The sequence below is a fragment of the Lathamus discolor genome, chromosome 6, assembly GCF_037157495.1.
Source record: "Lathamus discolor isolate bLatDis1 chromosome 6, bLatDis1.hap1, whole genome shotgun sequence".
In the NCBI taxonomy this organism is placed as follows: Eukaryota; Metazoa; Chordata; class Aves; order Psittaciformes; family Psittacidae; genus Lathamus; species Lathamus discolor.
In genome coordinates this window covers 6028119-6049046 of record NC_088889.1, presented here as the reverse complement: position 1 = coordinate 6049046, position 20928 = coordinate 6028119, and the positions used below count along the sequence as shown (strand labels likewise).

Sequence of the window (20928 nt, the reverse complement as noted above, 5' to 3'; positions counted from 1 at the left end):
TAGGGATTTATATTGCTAATTCTAAACTTTTGGATTCAGGTTTACACTTACATCTAGCTAGTTTGAAGTTTTCTTGTTATAGAATCATCAGAGAACTACAGAATGCTTTGGGTTGGAAGGGACTTAAAGCTCATCCAGCTCCAACCCCCTGCCATGGGCAGGCACACTTTCCACTAGAGCAGCTTGCTCCAAGCCCCATCCTTAAAAACCCAAAACCAACCAACCAAACAATAAAACAACTAAAAAACCCATTTCATTACTCCTTTTTTAAAGCCACCCTCCCTTATCCACTTTTCCTGAGACGAAGACATTGAATATAAGCAACTTTATCCACTGTGTGGTCATACTAAGTCACTAGAAGAACCAGAGCTTTTCTCTACTGATCTTCAGGTATTTTTAATGGCCATAAACTTTATTCATGTAAGTAGTCTGAACATAAAGTTCTTTATTTTGAACATTGGGTTTTGGCAGAAGGAGATGGAATAGCAGAGTGCCAACTCCTGGTTCCAATCAGTTCAGTGAGAGCTTAGCCTTCAGTGCTGCTACCAGATAACGTACAAAACTGGGAGATGGAAAAGGAAATGGAAAAGCAAAGGCAGTTCTGGCAAGGGAGCCCACTTTCCAGTAACGTGATCCACGCACTAAGCCAACTCAACAGGCCAATAACTTGCGATAAACTTATAGCTCCATTCCGAAAGCTGAACACATAAGCATGGGAAAGGAAAGGACAAAGTGATTCTTTTCCTTCTTGTTGACTGAATACTTGTGGGAGAAATAAATTAAAATTGAAGATGTTATTTTTAGGCTCCTTAAAATGCACTCTTGGATGTACTTCGCAGCCACAAAGGTTATAAATGGTCTGGGTCAGTTGGAGGAGCCAGTGCCAAATTCTGCCTCAACATACATATCATCTGTATTGCACTGGGTATCTGTGAGTCTCTATCATCAGCAAGGGCTACTGGGCAGCAGGGAGGAATGCCCAAGACTGATATCCACCCCTGCCACAGAACATGGGAAACCAGTGGGTTGGGTAGCCATAAACTCTAATATCCTGTCGTCAAGAGTCACCAGGGAAAGGTGCCAGAAACAGTTTGAAATAGCAATGAAAGAAAGCCAGTTCCCAGGAAAAGCTTCCTTCTACCCTCCTGAGCTCAGGGGCTGGCTCGTGCCATGCAACAAGGAGGGATTGAGTCCCTCAAAGCTGTTTCAAGCCAGTGCTACAGCCTATCTGAAAATTAGCACCTGGCGAATGTTGGGGGATTTGAAACTAAACCTTCCACAAGCGATTGAAAATAGATAGTTATCTTGTTTAGACATACTTCTTTGGAATTGATTTGATTTTGCACATGTTGCTGAGAGGTTGGTTCATTCATTCATGCGCTGCGCTTTGATTTTTCAGGCAAGTAACAGCTATAGACAGTCCTCTGTTCAGCTGAAGACCTCCTGATGCTGGGCACTGAAGCTAAAATACAGGCAGAGCATTGCCATTATATCCCCCATTTCATTGGCCACAAATTGCTTGTGTGTCATCCCTACCTCACAGTTCCTGCCAAAGAGGAGAGACCTGAACATCCCCCACAAGCAAGTCCAAGGCTGTTCAGTCCCCGGTTTCTTATCTGCCAGCTCTGTCAACAAATGTAACATCTGCCAAGGATGCAGCTCACATCCATTAGAAGCTCACGGGAGCATAAATCATGCTACAAAGGACAAAGCAGCCATTAGATTGTCATTATCTTCACTGTGCACAAGCCTGTCCAGCAGCTGACCTACATGTAAGCACAAGAATTCTCAAGGCTTTGCCTTGAAAGCAGCAATGCAAGCAGCAATGCAAGCAGCAATGCAAGCAAGAAACTTCAGGTTAGGGTTTAAAACAGGTCAGGGCATTCAAGAGTAATAAAAACCTTTTTCATATTCTGCAAGTTTAAAACTCAACTGGTTTTCAGTTACTTTTTTCTTTTTTAATGTAAAATCATAGTATCCCAGAACGGTTTGTGTTGGAAGGGACCTTAAAGCTCATCCAGTTCCAACCCCTGCCACAGGCAGGGACCCCTTCCACTAGAGCAGGTTGCTCCAGGCCCCTGTGTCCAACCTGGCCTTGAGCACTGCCAGGGATGGGGCAGCCACAGCTTCTCTGGGCACCCTGTGCCAGCGCCTCAGCACCTTCACAGGGAAGAGCTGACTAATGTCTAATCTAAATCCCTCCTCTTAGTTTAAAGCCATTCCCCTTTGTCCTATCACCTCCTGCCCTTGTAAAAAGTCCCTCTCCAGCATTCTTGTAGGCCCCTTTTAGGTATTGGAAGGATGCAAATTCTAATATAGGTATTGGAAGAATGCCATTCAAAAAAAGCATAGGCATTTCTTGAATGGCAGGTTTTCATGTGAGGATATGGAAGCTCCAGATTACTTCTTTCCTTTTCCCTTCTCCATTCCTGCTTTATAATAGAAATGAGGAGGAACAGGAAAAAAAAATAAATTAATGAGGATAGACCCTCCAGAATGAAAACTTTTTCATCTTTGGGCTTCTCTGAAAAGAAATGCAAAGTTTCTACCCCAAGTACTTCTATCAACAACAGAAAAATTTACAGCTGAATTACCTTGCTTATGCAGACAGGGGGAAAAAGGCAGGCAGGAATCAAGCTACTTTCCACTGTCAGAATGCAGGCTAAGCGCAGAGCTCGCAATTGAATGCAAAACTCTCCAAACCCACTTCAGTGCTTATAGGGTAATACTATCCTTAGTACTGATTTCAACAGTTAACACCTTTCACTGATCCCAGCTCTTACTCATAAGCCCAAGGAAAAAAAAAGCTTCAATACACACACATCTACCCTTCTTACGTATCAGCTTCCTGAGAAATCTCTGCAGTGCAAGAATGGTGCCAGCAGCTCCTAAGCTAAGTCCCCAGCTTCACTCAATGCTTTCCAAAATTCACAAATCGAAAGCAAATGTACTCCTGGAGGTCTCAAAATAAGCGATGCAAAGCCTTCAGTGCCTGAGTGACACCAGATCTCAGCTGCTCCGTCGAGGATCAGCACAGTGATGAAAGGCAGCTTTGCTTTCCTGCCTTGTTACGTTGAGTAAACCCCATTTTCCCTTGACAAAGCACTTTTCCCGTGATATAGTCAGAAAAAGCCTTAAATTACCACTGTAGCACTGGAATTAAGTGACAGGATCTGACACAGATGTATTTCCAATGACAATTTATTTCCTCCTCCTTCACTGTCATTTACAAGTCACACAAGTTTCTGCCTCCATAGGAAAATGTGCACAGCCAAAACCAGTCCTCACATGTGTCATGGTTATCGTCAGAAGCACCAGCTGCGGACCTCTGGGGGAATATCTCTCTGAAGGTCAATCCATCTCCCCTGGATCCTTATTGCTACTTGTGTCACCTCTAGATCCATAAGGAACAGAAACAGTAAATGTGTCCCACATCATCAGCAGCCACTTAAAGCATGATGAATTACCTGACAGCACCTTCAACATCAGGAATTAAGAGCTGAGATCTCCTCCTACCCCAACAAAGATCCTAAGTGGTGCTCCTCACCACCAGGAGCAAGATGGGAATGGTGCTGGCCACATGGTCTTCCTTCTCTCTGGATGCATCACTGCCCCAATACTCAGCCTTTACACTCATCTTTCACTTGTAAAGGTGCATACAACATCATCAATGGCCATGACAGTTACTGGGACAACAGTCCCCAACATAAGAAGGACATGGAGCTGTTGGAACAAGTCCAGAGGAGGCCACGAGGATGATCATGGGACTGGAGCACCTCCCGTATGAAGACAGGCTGAGGAAGTTGGGGCTGTTCAGCCTGGAGAAGAGAAGGCTGCATGGAGACCTCATAGCAGCCTTCCAGTATCTGAAGGGGGCCTATAGGGATGCTGGGGAGGGACTCTTCATCAGGGGTAGTAGTTAGGACAAGGGGTAATGGGTTCAAACTTAGAGGAAGTATAGGTTAGATATTAGGAAAAAAATCTCTGTGAGGATGCTGAGGCGCTGGCACAGGGTGCCCAGAGAAGCTCCACCCTGGCAGTGTTCAAGGCCAGGTTGGATGGGGCTTGGAGCAACCTGATCTAGTGGAAGGTGGCCCTGCCCATGGCAGGGGTTGGAACTGGATGAGCTTTAAGGTCTCTTCCAACACAAACCATTCTATGATTCTATAAATGTGATCAGACTGTAACCAAAACACAAAGCCTGGGAAACAATAGCTGTTGGGTGAGAAATGTCCCATTTATCTGTACAGTGTTAACTCAGGCATCCAACAGCATGTCAAAAGCTATTAGCTGCTTCACTGCTAATTTGGGAACCGAGCACATCGGGTATCACATCGTTCCACACCACTTGCTGTGAGTGGTATCTCCTCTTGGTACCATGGTAGACAGCATTTGGGAGGCACCAGATTACCTTCTGTGAAGAAAAAGCTATGTGGGGATATTCCCTTGCCATACTGGTACAAACTTCAGCATCTTACAAAAGCTCAGGAGGCTTCCACAATTTTATCTCTAGGATAAGCACAATTTATCATAAGGGAAAGATTCCCTTGGAGACTCAGTTTGTAGAAATGTGAGAGTAGCATAGCTTCTCTAAAAAAATCAATTCATAGTCTAAAGGAAAAGGAAAGAAAAATAGAAGTTTCTCAATACAGCTGCTTCCTTTGGTCAATGCAGTCTCCATTTCCAGGCTTTTACAAAAACCAGAACTTTTAAAAAGTCCTAACTCCGTTTTCACAGAATTCCATTTTCTTTAAAAGTTGTCCAATTGTTCAACATTTTAAAGAGAAAGAAGTGTATATTGCTGAAGTATATAATAATAATAATAACAGTAATAATATAAAACAATTTCCTGCAAAAAGGGGTATTTTCCATTTTTTTACATCCGCAACCACACCTCAACATAACACAGATTGAGTGTTATGACATGATGGTAGTAAATGAACTCCAAAATTTGCTGCTGCTATTTCTAAGAGGTTCTTGGGGTTTGCCTGCTTTTATTCTTCAGAAGTCAGCATCACTATGAATTGCTGAGCAGATTTTTACAGGGAGAATCAACAGGGCCTCATAGGGAGTCAGAAGTGATGGCAAACATAGGGAGCAGCTCTAAGGACTGTATCCCACTTACTGAACTAAGGCCAGGCTGGATGGGGCTTTGAGCAACCTGCTCTAGTGGAAGGTGTCCCTGCCCATGGCAGGGCGTTGGAACTGGATGAGCTTTAAGGTCCCTTCTGAGTCAACCCATTCTATAATTGTACAATACAAAAGGAAACAAGACGAAGAGAGCCCAACTCTTATTCTTACATGCACAACCGCTCACTTGCTCCTCCCCAGGAGCTGGCTGTGTTCCCAGCTCCCAGACCTATGCTTTTCCTACTCTAGATTCTTCCTCTGCTTTCTGGAGTCAGGGAATTCAGCCTTATTTGCTATGCTCATGTTACTTTGCACAATGTGCCCAGTGGATTTGTTTGGAGTCCATGCTTACTTCCACAAAGCAGGCAGTTTCTCTTCATCATTAACATGAGCTGGCAGTGTGCTCTCGCAGCCCAGAAAGCCAACCGTATCCTGGGCTGCATCAAAAGGAGTGTGACCAGCAGGGCGAAGGAGGTGATCCTGCCCCTCTACTCTGCTCTTGTGAGACCTCACCTGGAGCATTGTGTGCAGTTCTGGTGTCCTCAACATAAAAAGGACATGGAACTGCTGGAACAAGTCCAGAGGAGGCCACGAGGATGATCAGGGACTGGAGCACCTCCCGTATGAAGACAGGCTGAGGAAGTTGGGGCTGTTCAGCCTGGAGAAGAGAAGGCTGTGTGGGGACCTAATAGCAGCCTTCCAGTACCTGAAGGGGGCCTATAGGGATGCTGGGGAGGGACTCTTCATTAGGGACTGTAGTGACAGGACAAGGGGTAACGGGTTAAAACTTAATCAGGGGAAGTCTAGATTGGATTTAGGTTGGAGGAAATTCCAACTGTGAGGGTGGTGAGGCACTGGAATGGGTTGCCCAGGGAGGTTGTGAGTGCTCCATCCCTGGCAGTGTTCAAGGCCAGGTTGGATGAAGCCTTGTGTGGGATGGTTTAGAGTGAGGTGTCCCTGCCCATGGCAGGGGGGTTGAAACTAGATGACCTTGAGGTCCTTTCCAACCCTAACTATTCTATGATTCTATGATCACAAGGGACAGCTGCACCAGGAAACAGAAACCAAACCTCAGGGGTGTTTTCAGCCCTTCTCCTTTGCTGGTGCATGTTCTGACCCACCCCTGCTGCCTGTAGGAGCACCTCAGCCTTTAAAATACTGCTGCACATAGCCATTGCTCCTCTGGGCTCAAATGTTTCAACTGCCTTTGGGCATCATCGGACTCTGGTCATCCCCAGTAGTGGTCATAGAGCAGAGCAGGGGAAGCTGGTGGCCTAGACTGGAGCATGCCACTCAGCACATCAGCAGGAATGGACCAAGCACAGGTTGGAAGCAGGAGGTCTCTGCAGCCCCATGTCCTCACCTAGCACAATGCAATAAGAATTTAGTGCCATTTCATAAACCATGTTTACAGGCACTGGGGAGAAACAGAAGCCCCAGTTCAGCAGCACTGGTTTTATCCCAGATCTTTATCAAAACCCATAAAATTCTGGTGGAAAAAGGTTTTCACCTCTTAACACTGAAATAGGTGTTTGAAATTTGGTGGGGAACACCCTGAGAGCAAAAGGCAGGGTCCCCATGTAAGAGTCCAGGCGTGCTTGTATCATCACTGGAACATACACTGAACAGATAGATGGTAGATTGTGGGTGAAAAGGGACACAGAGGAGCACTCGGTGCCTCTATGGCTGAGAATCCTCTTAAGCAAGGAAAAAACAAAAGGCAAGGAGGATTATTAATGAGTTCAAGATGCATAAAAATGTTCCTGTCCTGGTAGCTGAGCCTCATTTGCTCTCCCGGCTTTGCCTAATCACCTACACTGTGATAGCGGAGCCAAAGCAAAATCTTTTACACAGACCAATGTATACATACACTTTACTTTTGCCCAGAGCTTCCACAAAAGCAGAACAACTTTTGGCAAGAATAAAAAGAGGGGAAAAAAGGGGGAAAAAAAAAAAAAAAAAGGAAAAAAAGGCAACTGTAAAAAATCAATTTTTAGAAAGAATGTAGTAGCATGAGGCCATTTTCCTTATATGGGAACTGGTATCCCATGTGGAGGCTCGAACAATAGCCAGCTTGGCGGGGGGGGCAGTTAGAAGATGACTTGAGGGGGAAAAAAAATGTAGATATATATATTCCCTGCTGGCCCTCACCCTCCATTTCCTCTTGGATTTCTTTGTGACTGCACTGAAAGGGGTCAATGGCTCCCAGCTTGAGAAAGGCAGCTTTTGAAAGGACTATCGCCAGCATCTGTATTTAAAGCATGCCTTTTACTTCACAGCCTCCCCCCCCCATAGCTAATGCAGAGCTTTTAAGAAGTGAACAGCAAGATAAACTTGCAGGGAGAAGGAAAAGCGAAGAGTAGAGGAGGAACAGTGCATGTCTGCCTTGGGTTTGCTGACACTTTCGCTGCAGTAAAGCTTGATTGGCGTGCAGGGACAGGAAACATAAGCTGCAGATGATCTAAAGCGCTACGGATCATTACACCTTGCTTCAGTCACCACCTCCCCATCCTTTAATGCCTGCTACAAAAGCACATGAAGCAGCCAAGCGCCAGGCTGGAAAAGGATTCCAACTGATTAAAAACAATGGGCAAATTAGCCCTGGACTCACTGAACACACCAACCATTCACACACATCACATTTGCAACTCTATCTTCAGCGTTTAGGAACTTCTGATCCTACAAACACAGGCTTTAAATAGGCTTGATTCATTTGTCTTGAAAATGAAAGACTGGACCAGTGAAGTTTATATCTAAGGTTTCTATTTGAGGGAATGCACCAGAAAAGTTAGAGCCAGGGATTTACCGGGAGGGAGGAAGAACAGGACTGGATGCTCCTTTCATGCCAGTGGACACAGCCCATGTGGAAGGCTGGCACCCGCACAAATTTCCAGCAGCCCTGGCTCTGCTTTGCGTTGCAACCCCATTCAAACATCCAACTGCAGTTATACTGCAGTTGCTTTCTGTATTAGGAAATGGGTTTAATTCGCTTTGGAAGAGGATAAATCCAAGTGTCCACACAGAGAGTTCCTATAGATCAGCCGCTGCTCCAGGTCTAAACAGGTCAAAACTCCATCCATCTTCTTTAGAAACCGAGTAACAGTTCTTATTACTAAAGCTTTTCTGAATTTGAGGGGCAAAATAGGTGAAGAAGGAAGGTCCACTTTGTGTTAAGTGGAGACAGACTAGTAAGACCAGCTATGTTTTTTCATCTCCAATTTACCTGACCTTATTTGACAGTAAACACCAGCAGACATCCAAGACAAGCCTGAAATTCACAGATGGAAAGGTGCATTGGTGCCTTCAGCAGCACCACAGGCAGCAAACAGCTATTTCATATAGCTCCTACCAAATTGTCCGAGAGAGAAACCAAAAATGCGGCCAGGGAATGCTCCAGAAACAGAGAAGAAAATTGCCTCGGAGAGTCTCCAACACAACCAGCATTTCACTTCAGTTTCCAATCGTACCATCTTTCTCACAGGCACTCAAATACATCAGTCTCTGCCTTATCAGATCCTCAATTATGACTGTAGAAAAGTCTGAGAACTCCGTAGCCCAGAGACGTTTATGGGGCTGTAATAAGCACTGACAGATAAGCCACACTCATGCATACAAGCTTGCAGCTGGTTTAACACAATAAAGCCCTAAGCCTTCATAAATACAGCATAGGAAACAGAATCCTCCCATCGCCTACTGCTAATTGCATCGGCAGTGGTCAGGGGTTGAAAGAGAAGTAAGCAGATTAATTCTATTAGACTGTGCAATAGTATCCCAAGGGGACGAGGGAAAATCCCATCATTTAGAACAGGACTGGTAGACGCTGCTGGGAATGATGTTACATACTAGTAGGGGATTAAGGGTTTGGACTAAAGGGCTTCGTCTTCTCTAGATCTGGTTTCCACCAGTCACAGTGATTAGAACTGTTTGTTTGCTTGGGGTCCGTTTCACTTTTGGGTGACCTGAAACATCTCGCCTAGTTGAAAACTAAATGATCAGATTAATTTCTCACTTAACCCCTTCCCCCCAACATATGTTCCTTTATCCCTTTTCTTAAAAAGCTCTCGGTTTAAATTTAGGTGATTTTCAACATAAAATTGCTTTAGAACAAGAGGTCCAAATATTGGTTTATTAATAGATCATATGCAACATTTTGCTTTTTTCAGCATATTCCTCCAACACTTTCAGCCTATATTTATCTCAACCATATGAGCAATCTGTACATTTTTGCTGAAATATATTCCCTGTGCTGTAAATACAATGCAAGGTTTCACCCTAACAGATACAGTAGGCAGAGGTGACAAAGCCCCTCTTGAGCCAAATGAATGGAAGAAATTCCTCTGCTCAGTCCATTGCAGCCTGCCCTGAGCATTAGGAGGACCATCTGCCTTACCTGCGTGCTGCTTTGAAGGGGTAGACCTTCAGAGAAACACTTGTTCTCCTCAAGACGTCAGGTCGTAACACGCATGCATCAGGCAGGATCCTCACTCCAGGTCCTTAGTGCTGTGATCCAGCCTGGTCAACCTGCCAGAAACAGCCATGAGAAATACGTGAGACACATGGCTCCATACTGGGCTTGAGTAGAAGACTGTGACCTTGCTTTACACACTTCTTGCTTAGGTAAAGATGGCAGAAAAGGACTCTTCATCAGGGTCTGTAGTCATAGGACAAGGGGTTGTGGGTTCAAACTTAAACAGGGGAAGTTCAGGTTAGATATAAGGAAGAATGCACAGGATGCCCAGAGAAGCTGTGGCTGCCCCATCCCTGGCAGTGTTCAAGGCCAGGTTGGACACAGGGGCTTGGAGCAGCCTGCTCTAGTGTGAGGTGTCCCTGCCCATGGCAGGGAGCTGGAACTGGAAGAGCTTTAAGGTCCTTTCCAACCCAAACCAATCTGGGATTCTATGATAGGACAGGACCAACAGGAAGAGATGCAGCGAGGCCTCTGAAGGCAAGTGCCAGAACAGAGGATGGAGCAGTGCATGTGTGAAAAACCAAAGGTAGTTAAATGTTTCACACACACACACACACATGCAAACTCCTATAATGTATGAAACAAATAAGCACACACATGTTCACTTGCTGGATAGATGTAAAGAGTACAACTGTACCCTGAATGGAGGGGGACAGAAAAGACTGAGGATGAAAAAGAGCGCGAAGTAATGGAGCTGAGAGGCAGGCAAGGGTGGTATGAAGATGCCAACAAAGCCAGGAGGAGCAGAGTTCAGTGGGAGATGCTCAGGTGGCAAAAGCATTAAGCAAGCAGAAGAAGGGAAGTAGGAGCCTACAGAGAGACAGGAAAGGCCAACAGGAACACAGGAGGGATCATGCCAGATCTTGTCTGCTTTCTCCTTGCAGAAGTGAGACAAAGCCAGGGCACGGAGGTGGAGCCAGCACTTAGAGCAATCACCCCGTAACGGCTTCTCTCTGGAAAACAGCACCGAGCCTGGATTTCATTCTCCCTGACAGCTCCAATTCAGATACGAGGCTGGCGCCATGCAAATCCATTTCAGAGTATTACTTCTCTCCTCCCCAGCCTACCTTGCTGCTTTGCTTTCTTTTGAAACCAAACCCCTTTGCTCTGCCCAGCCTCTCCAGCAACCCAAAGCCAATGCCATGTGTCCACATGCAGGGTCAGGGAGCATCAGTGACCCTACACACAAAACAACACTTAGAAACTCCTTTAGGGTCAAGAAGAAAAGCTGGGACAGAAGGTCCTTTCACAGCATCTCCTTCCATCAGCCCTGAATGACACTGAGACAGGGCTGCAGCTGGACACTCCAGCTCCCATTCTCTATCATGCTCTCTGGAGAATACAGCCATACTGAGCTGGACGAACATTCTTTTGTCCATCCACTAGATGAAAAAGCAACTAACAATCCAGCTGGGAAGTGCTAATGTCACACCAGACCACATGAAAAGAAATTCCTGCCATGCATGTGGGTATCAGCCCTCTGTCAGCAGCCCTCTGCTCCTCTCTGTAAAGGTACTATTTCACACTGCCCCAGGACAAGCAGCAGGTCATGGGAGGGAATTCTCCCCCTCTATTACTCTCACATGAGACCCCCCCTGCAGTCCTGCATTCAGCTCTGGAGCAACAGCAGAAGAGGGACGTGGAGCTGTTGGAGCGAGTGCAGAGGAGGCCATGGAGATGCTGCGAGGGCTGGAGCAGCTCTGCTCTGGAGCCAGGCTGAGAGAGCTGGGCTGGGTCAGCCTGGACAAGAGAAGGCTCCTTAAGGGGAGACCTTAGAGCAGCTCCAGTGCCTAAAGGGGCTGCAGGAAACCTGGAGAGGGGCTTTGGACAAGGGCCTGTAGGGACAGGACAAGAGGGAATGGCGTGAACCTGCCCGAGGGGAGACTGAGATGAGCTCTTAGGCAGAAGCTCTTCCCTGTGAGGGTGCTGAGGCGCTGGCACAGGGTGCCCAGAGAAGCTGTGGCTGCCCCATCCCTGGCAGTGCTCAAGGCCAGGCTGGACACAGGGGCTTGGTGCAAGCTGCTCTAGTGGAAGGTGTCCCTGCCAGTGGCAGGGGTTGGAGCTGGATGAGCTTTAAGGTCCTTTCCAACCCAAACCATTCTATGATTCTGCGGCAAGGGAAAGGCTCCATGGGACACAGAAGCACAGCAGAATACATCCAGCCACAGACCCCCTGCTGAAGAGAGCTCTGCAGCTTCATCATTCATCTTACATGCACTAGAGAAGGAACATGATGTAGTGAGCAGAACAGGGCCCCACCAAACAGGTACTCAGACAGATGCTCTCCTTGCCCCTATCTCTAGAGGGCTCACAGGCTTTCAGCTGAGCTTCATCCTCCTGTGTGTCTTTGTTTAAAGCCTCTTCCCTGCTCTGCTCAGCCTGGCATTTCACATACATGCATACTCGTTAAAGAGTAAGGGGACGTGTTCAAGAGGAGCAAGTGCTTGCATGTAGAAAATGTATATATCCATGTACTGATGCACAGGACAAAGTGCTGCCTAATGGAAACCTGTCTTATTGAACATGGTCCTGCTTGGTTTAGACATGTGGCCTTGGATAGTAACTCCCAGCCTCTGGAAACAGTGAGGGAAAACAAGACTAATTTATTCAGGTTTGTAAAGTGCTCTGAAACCAGAAGATGGAAAGTGTCGTTGACAGTCATCAAAAATTTGATTCAATGGCATCTTTAGTACCAATTTTCCCTTTCCATTATGGAAGAGCCATGATGTCCATACAGGCAAACCCCATTCATTCCCTATTACTCTTGCAGCTGATGTACAGTTGTGAACAGAAGCAGAGAGCTCTAACATATTTAGGGTCACTAACACTGTATTTAGTTTTCATGCATGCTTGCTCAGATGAGAGATTTCAATTACCTCTATTCAAGGAACATTAAGCAACAGAAGACATCTCAGGTCACCTAAATCCTCCTCTCCGGTGGAGGATCATGCCTCTCCCTTCCACTCACTTTGTATCTAATCCAATTGAGAGTGTCTCAAGCAGCAGAAATATTCTCTTTCTCTCGTAGAATCTAAGTCTGACAGAGACCTGTCTTCAGGACTTGTTGCCTGCACAAACATTCTGATTATGGGTTTTAATCGGGATTCGTTCATACCCCACTACAGCAAAAGCAGCAGCATGTGTGAAACGTGAATAAGGACATTAAAACCCATGCTGATGCAGATTGACTAAGGGACAGCAGAACCACGGGATCCAATATTCCTTTAGCCCCATAGGTGCATTATCAATAGAGGCAGGGGACTATGGGTCATCTGGGCTCAATACATTCTTAATATGAAAACAAAAATAAACAGAAGCTTAACATGGAATTTCTCCTGGTTAATTGCCCTGCTCTTACATTCTCTCTAATCACTGCTGCCTGCTATCGAACACAAGAGCTTGGGTTAGACAAGATCTGACCCAGCCTCGCAGCTCACGGGTGCCCCTTCCTCAACACTGCAGTGTGATATACCCCTGGGGCTTTAGGGTCTGTTGCTCCTGAGGTTGGTTTGATTTAAGGGGTACAAAAGACACTGCTGGAATTAAACTTTATTATTATTATTATTTTATTTTATTTTAAATCCAGCCCTCATCACAGCTTCCTCCCACTTCAAAGTTTGTTTGCTTTGGGGCCCCAATGGTTTTATACCTTACAAATGACTTTTCTTTTTGTTGCCTTCCATACTTCTACAATCATACACGTTTGTCTAAAGGCACTTAATCAAGCATAAGGAACAAGAGTTTGCACTATATAGTGACACGGAAATCAGGAGGAACACTAAGCCTTCCCATTTTACATTTTATTCATCACAAGCAACACCAAAACAGATGTAAAACAAGCCAATTCCTCACTACATTTTCCACTTCCCACAAAACAAATCTTTGCGCATTAAACACAACTGAAAACGAGCTGTGGAGTTTGCATTAGCTTGACAGATGCCGAGATGAGCTGCACCAGAAAGGAATATCTCAGCCCGAAAAGAGTGCATGTTAAAAAGGCATCTGCTTATTGTTTGATGCGCGTATTTATTTACACAGACAGCTCGCTGACATGCTGAAAGGTTGGGGAGGCTGGCATTTTTAACTCTCAGCATGCAGTTTGTTACCCTTTGGTCATGTCCCAAGCTTCCATTCTATTGCTGAATGGTGGCAAAAAGGGGGAAGCAGGGTCCCCCTCTGCTGTGTAGACTTGGCTCCCTTCCCGGAGCTTGCCCTTACAGCACACAAGGCAGAGCTTCCAAGTTCAGCCTCCACAGGCATGCTGCCCCCAGGGCTCCCCCTCCAGCTCCTGGGGCCTCTGTGCCTTTGATATAGACATGAGAAGAGTCCCTCACAAGCTAGTCAAGCACAGCTTCTTGTGCATTAAAAAGAGATCTTCTTTAACAAGAAAGAAGATTAATTAAGTAGGTAAAATCCCACAGGTTGGAACAGCAGCTGAGGAATTATCTTTCTATCAGGTTGGTAATGAGGACTGGAAAAAAAAAAAACACCTCACACAGACATTAACAGCTTTATATGGGCTCATTGGCATTCCAGATCAGATGCGAGGCTTGGCTTTCCCAGGAGCAGCAGATGCAGCTCCAGTTACAGACCAGACTCTGGGCAAACTACAGTCTGCACTGCTGAAAACAGCGTTGCCACGATGCCTGACTGTGAAAGGTACAAACCTCTCTCGCAATTAACTTCTCTCCCCACAGAAATGATGCCCAGGGAGATCATAGGTCACAGCATCCAATGCCTCAGGTTGATCTGACACACCTCCAGAACCTGTGTTCAGATATTTAAGAGCACATGTGTGAGAGAGAGAGATTTAATCAATATATATTGGGGAATGTGAACAGCCAGCATATGTATAGGCGCACATCAAATGACATGATCAAGCACTGACCAAATCCACCTCTTTTACCATACCTATTTCCCTACCAACACTGCTGGCTTCTTAACCTTTAACACCCACAAGTACAATCAAATTCTAACAAAATAATGTAGATAATTTCCCATTTCCTGCAATGGAAAAACATCCTGATCTGGGGCCAATGACAAGCGTGGCAAGCAGAGATGCATTCATGCTAACCACTCCAACAGGGGATCGCTACCATGAAGGAGCCACAGAGCATCACACTGAACTGCACCAAGCTACATATAAGAAATTCATTAACTTCCCTGGTTACTAAGGCAAAGGAATTTGCCTCCGCCCTCAAAAAAAGGGGGAAAGAAGGAAAAAAGAAGTAAACTACTGGCCACCTTTCCAAAACAACACCTCCGGACATCTTCCTGCCTCTCTTACTATTCGTATCACAGGAGCCCCATGAGGCCCCACAGAACCCAGGTTTTTACTGAGTGCAGCATGGAAGAGCCCCCTGCCCAAAGAGCTTGTTGCCTAAACAGGCAAAAATGCAGGAAAAAAAGGAAATACTAATATTTTCCTTGTTACATATGGGAAGTTGAAATCCAGAGAGATGCTGGTTGTAAAGATCAAACAGGAAGCCAGTGACAGATGTGGGAAGAGAACACCTTCACTCTCAGTCCTGTTCCTTTAGTATGTAGACCACTGTTTCTTCCTTTCTTGTTGGGCTGCTCCTCTGAAAGTTGTTTCTTTTACAGCTTGTAAAGTTCATCCTTAAAAGCATAGTCTGCAGCCTAATGGTGTGCTCATCATTTTCAGGGTTTCTCAAGTAAATGAGCACGAGGGATTCTCAACTGGCACCCAAAAGCTGCAACAAAGAGGCCAATTTCCCCCCTTAAAATGAAGAGCAAATGTTGGAATGTGTTGTTCTGTATAGGGTTTTAATATACCTAACCATGGGTCCTTCAGCTGACCAACTCAGAACCACACTAGTGTATGTACTTCTGAAGTAGATGTTTCACGTTACTTGCATGTTATCAGTCAACACAGATGCTATCCCTGCCAGGTAAGACAATTATTGTCCAATTACATTGAAATGAAAGATATTTCTTGCAAAGAATTACCCAGCCTTACCAAAGGCCAAGGATAATGGAGTATTTCCCCACCATCTCTGCCTCTCATTAATCCAGATGCCTTCTGTGCCCTAAACCAATTGGAAAAAGAAACCAATGGCACTTCCTCAGCAATGGGATTAAATTACCTACTCTGAGGAATCAGTCTGCCTAACAGAAGTATTTGCATTATTAATAGCTATTTCAAATCATTTTATATCATCTTTTAACAAGCACCACTAATTCCTTAGTTTCTCTTGGGTCTGAAATACCTTTAAGTGCATAAACAACAGTTAGTCTAACTCTTTTTGAAGTTATTCTTTCTTTTTTGACTCAGAAATAATGCTTTCTGTCAGCTCGAACTGTTAACTTAGGCTTGTTGCTGTTTTCTCTTCTTCCTTTGAATAAAGGGCTGGCTGATCCCTGGGATACTGTGGCGCAGCGTTTGGGTTTTCGCAGTCAAGCTGTCACTCTATTAGCGTTGACAATCTGGCTGGTTTGTATCATACTCCTCTAAGGCTCTCATCTACCTCTTGTATCTCTTTCCTCTGATTCACCTGAGCAGACACATTGACACCTTTGGGTAGGATGTTCCTAAAATTACAGGAGCATCCAAGGGTGGAAAGAAAACAGATATTCAATGCAGCACGCACTGTGTGTCTGTTATCAGCAATTTAAACATCTGCTGGTGACAGGGTTTGGAAAAGCTTTGATTCCCACCTAGGGAATTTAGTGTTACTTGCTTGCTCCATGAGAGTGCCGTGGGCTTCCTCACACAGTGTTAGATCCAACTATACTCTTATGCATTACAGAGTTTTATGTATAATACATGTGTGTGTGATTATGGGCCTTCAAAAGATTTCTGAGTGAAAAAGTTAATATAGGAGGGAGCGTTCATGGAGTTACATTCAGTTCTCTTTTGGAATGCATCATTAGTTCTGCATAGCTGATATCTTCCGCTTTATCTTCTTCAGATTCTCTTTCTTTAAACAAACTCCAGATTCCCCACCCCTCCAAAATACCTCTTAAGACCTGATTGTTTTTCTTGAAAGACACAATAATTTTAAAGGACTTAGCAGTAGTATTTCAAGAGGAAAGGGCACACAAAAACCAATAATCAAATGGCAAAGGCCAAGGAGAAAGCCACAGCCAGTTATGGAAAAGGACATGCAATGCTGTTCCATTATCCCCTTGTAATGAAGTATAAAGGCTTGCAAAATTCCATTCCAGTGCCTGCAACTCCACCTAAATCCTCCTGACCAGAGTAACAAAGCTATTACATACCATGTGGCTTGGCATTTTCATCACGTCCCGAATATCTAGCACATGGCTCAAAGGTTTCGGCCCTTCAGACTAATGAATCTCGTGATCAGTGCAAGAAAACTGACTGTCCAGTGCCAAGAGAAAAGGAAGATGATCTTCCAAGATGTGGAGGAAACTAACCTCCACCTCCGTACCCCTCTTTATTTTCCCCACTAAGCAGGTCAAGTCTCCTTGCTCACATGCTAAATCACCCTAACTTTTGTCATCCAGCATCCAAACTTCTGCTGTTCTTTACTGTCTTCTGCATATAAACTGAGGTGGCTCTAGCTGTGCATAGGTGCAAATAAACCACATAAAGGTTTGATTTTCGCTACTCAACCTCTGAATAAAGGCTACCACAGAAGGGTACAGCGCAAATCCAACTCCTAAATCAGTCAAACTAGAGCAGCTTTAAATATTATCAGTGAGAAAAAATCATTGGAACTTGCAAGCCAAAGATACCTACCACACATGGAAGTACAGTTTAACTGACCTGGCTGGCAATTCTGTTGTCACTGTGCAGTAGGACTGCTCATGGGAGGAAATTGTAGTAAATGAAGAGCTGAGCCCTACAGAAACAGGTATAAGATTTTCAAGTACCAAGAATCAGAATGTAAAGATATAAATCCTAGAGGCCTCAAAAGGGTTTAGTCTGTCTGCACAACAGAAAGGCACCTACTCATAGCAGAAAGCCAATAACTGGAAGGGATGAAGAAGGGAAAGTCAGCCAAACAGCGGCAGGAGATAAGGAAGAATTGCAATTTAGCAGCAGGCAAAGCAATACAGCCATTCTTTTGTTTCTTCTTACATAAAATAGAAGAAGAAAATTGCCACATTTTAAGAGCTGTGTTTTTCTTTTTATCTTTTATTCCCTGTATATTTGAATAAATAAATAAATAAAGAGAAGTAACTTCTGATCACCAATCCTTCAGGAAAGAACAATTCGAACAGACTTCTTTCTGGAATGCAATGTAAAAACAGTTGAAACTTTTCAATGGTCCAAAAGAAACATGACTACCATTAATTGTATCAGCAATTCCAGCACGTGGTTGAAATACAGAGATGAGGTACTCTTTTCCTTAGCTCAGTTGTACAAGCAACTTGAAGTCATTTTGTACTGTGTGGCATTCAGCAGAATTATTGCACATCAGAAAGGACTGACTAGGGAGAAGGCAATTGTTTCTGGCTGGTATTTTCACATGATGGGGGTTCCGAGGACTCATACCAGCTTTCATTATTAGGGCATGTCTCCTGTTTGCAAATACTCTTCATCAGCTACTTTTCCCCTAATCCATTCCACTGGTTTTCTCTTCTTCCCTCTCATCCAACAGCTTTAAACAACTAGTAACCAAAAGCAGGGTGGCATATGCAAATCGCAAGTATGGAAGTGATCAGGCAGTTTAGTTCAAGGACTATTGTTGTTATTACAGGGCACAGGCAGACCAAAATACTGCACGAGTTCTGCAACAGAACCCAGTTCCCAAAGGATTTCCCTGGAAAAATGGGATGACAACCATCTGAAAGACATAGAAAGCAAGCTTTTTGGCGCACTGTCACAGTGCCTCAGCAAAGGAACATCGCTTCCTCATTTTCCCAATTCTTAAATTCCATTGAAATCTTTAAAATTATTAAAATTCCCCAGTTATTAGAACATTTTCTGTTGTAAAACCACTATACTGTCAGAGAATACACTCCTGGAGGACTCTCTCAGGCAGGTGGTGAAGGAGTGCTTCTAAGCCTGATGAACACAAGAGGAGGAGGGACAGCCAAGGGAAACAACAACCCCATTAAAAGCTGAGGGCAAAACTCTGTCTGCAACAGCAGTACAATCAGATCCCAAACAGATGGACAGGGAGCAGCTCCAGTGGAAAGGATGAAGTTTTCAGCTGTGCTGACCCATTCCCAAAACTTTCAGATGTCACTGAAATAAATGGTGGGACTTCCATTGCTCATTATCCTAAAGGGTTTCCAAAACACTGCATATGCTGATCTTACCATCTCTGTTGCTTCTGGAGCCTGTAATAGGCTGTGGAAGCCAAAATGAAGCTTTTTATCAGCCTGAGCAATAGAAAGGCTTCTGACTCTCTGGTTCCTTCATGACAAATGGCACCACAAACCCTCTTTGCCATTGCAGGGGCTATTCCTTCCAACCAAGACTCCGCATTCTGCTTTTCTACTGCAGAGCTGTCTGCAGAAACACATCTTGAAAATGAACATGACCTTCACTTTTGCCTGACATTCCCCCACGCTTAATTTCAGCTTCAAGGGGTTTTTTCAGCATGTCAATAAATGGCACAGCTGCACTTCAGCATTTTGCACCAGACTAGAAACAGTGAGATTGAGAGACAGGGAAAAAAGAAAAGACCGATGCTATTTCTAAGAGTTCAACTAAGATGGGGTGTGGACTAAAACAAGCCTATTTGCCTTACAATCAACCACAGGAGATTTTACCGGCACTTCGTTTTTAACTGCACCATTCCACAAGAGTCTGGAAGAACTTCTTTACTGTAAGAGTGACAGAGCACTGGAACAGGTTGCCCAGGGGGGTTGTGGAGTCTCCTACACTGGAGATATTCAGGGCCCGCCTGGACAAGTTCCTGTGTGATGTACTGTAGGTTACCCTGCTCTTGCAGGGGGGTTGGACTAGATGATCTTTTGAGGTCCCTTCCAACCCTTGGGATTCTGTGAATGGTCAGGGGCCTGGAGCACCTCTCATATGAAGACAGGCTGAGGAAGTTGGGGCTGTTCAGCCTGGAGAAGAGAAGGCTGCGTGGAGACCTCAGAGCAGTTTCCAGTGTCTGAAGGGGGCTACAAGGATGCTGCAGAGCGGCTCTTCATCAGGTACTGTAGTGATAGGACAAAGGGTGATGGGTTTAAACTTAAACAGGGGAAATTCAGGTTAGATATAAGGAGGAAGTTCTTTACTGTGAGGGTGCTGAGGTGCTGGAACAGGCTGCCTAAAGAAGTGATAAATGTTCCATCCCCGGCAGTGTTCAAGGCCAGCTTGGACAGAGCCTTGGGTGGGATGGTTTAGTGTGAGGTGCCCCTGCCCATGGCAGGGGGTTGGAACTGGATGATCCTAAAGTCTTTTCCAATCCAAACCACTCTATGATTCTATGATTGGCAGTCCCTAATTAAGGATTGCAATCCCTAATTAGGCAGGGATTGTAATCAGGAAAAAAAAAACAACCATAAACTATCAACTGCACAAAATGTCTCTGCTGCATTGTTTGTTTTGGACTTTTGGGCACACAAGCACTCAAAAAGGCTCCTGGCACAGTTCTGGTTTAGCTGCTGAGAGCATTATCTGTTCTGGACAGCTGAATATCATTTTGGATGGAGTTTGATGCTTAAAGGCCCTCAGAAAGCAGCTCCCAGCTGTGATAAGCTGAAGAGAGCTCCTCCAGTGGGAAACCTTCATTCCCGTTGACTCACCTGGTGAAAGCTGCTGCTTAAAACCCATAATTACGTAGATCAGCTCTAATGTCTGGCTACCAGTTGGCAAGACAAAAGAGTCTGAAGACAGCTTGATCTAGGGCCATGAATAAAGAATTTCCATCAGTGATAAATGTCTTCTGGCACTTGGGAAGTGAGCCCAGAACTGGGAGAAAGGACAAAGCTTTAGGAGGCAGTGAAACCTTGTTCCTTTGCATTGATAGTGCAATCAAACGTTACTCATTGGTTTTAGCCTATGGGAGGTTTCTCAAACAGCTCCAATCCATCCAAGCAAAGCATCGGACACCTCTTCTGAGGCACAAGTGAGTCAGTTTTGATGCAGCCATTAGAGATGTAGCATGCATACCCCTTACACCTCAGACTGAGTTTGCCAGAGCTTCAGAGATGCACATTGCTAAAGCCCACCCTATCTGCCACCTGTAACATAAACCAGCTGCATTTAGAAGAAAAGCAAGAGAGAAGATCAACGAAGCTCCAGGCATTAGTTACCATCCCAGATGAAAGGGGTCAGAACAACATTACAGAATAGATGTCTAGAACCAGAGGTCTCTTTCCCCTTTGGACCTTCATGAGCAAGAAGCATTTGGCTCACCATGAGCCTTTCTTCCCCAGTG

The 20928-nt window shown here is 44.9% G+C and overlaps 1 protein-coding gene across 4 annotated transcripts in view; it reads right to left on the bottom strand.

Moving 5' to 3' along the window:
• The window catches only part of TSPAN18 (tetraspanin 18), a 129061-nt gene that overhangs the window by 56713 nt on the left and 51420 nt on the right, over positions 1 to 20928 (bottom strand). For all 4 annotated transcript variants that reach the window (XM_065683362.1, XM_065683361.1, XM_065683364.1 and 1 more), the window contains one exon: positions 9521 to 9651. The gene's annotated coding sequence lies outside the window, so the exon portion shown is untranslated. The remainder of the gene's footprint in view (positions 1 to 9520; positions 9652 to 20928) is intronic.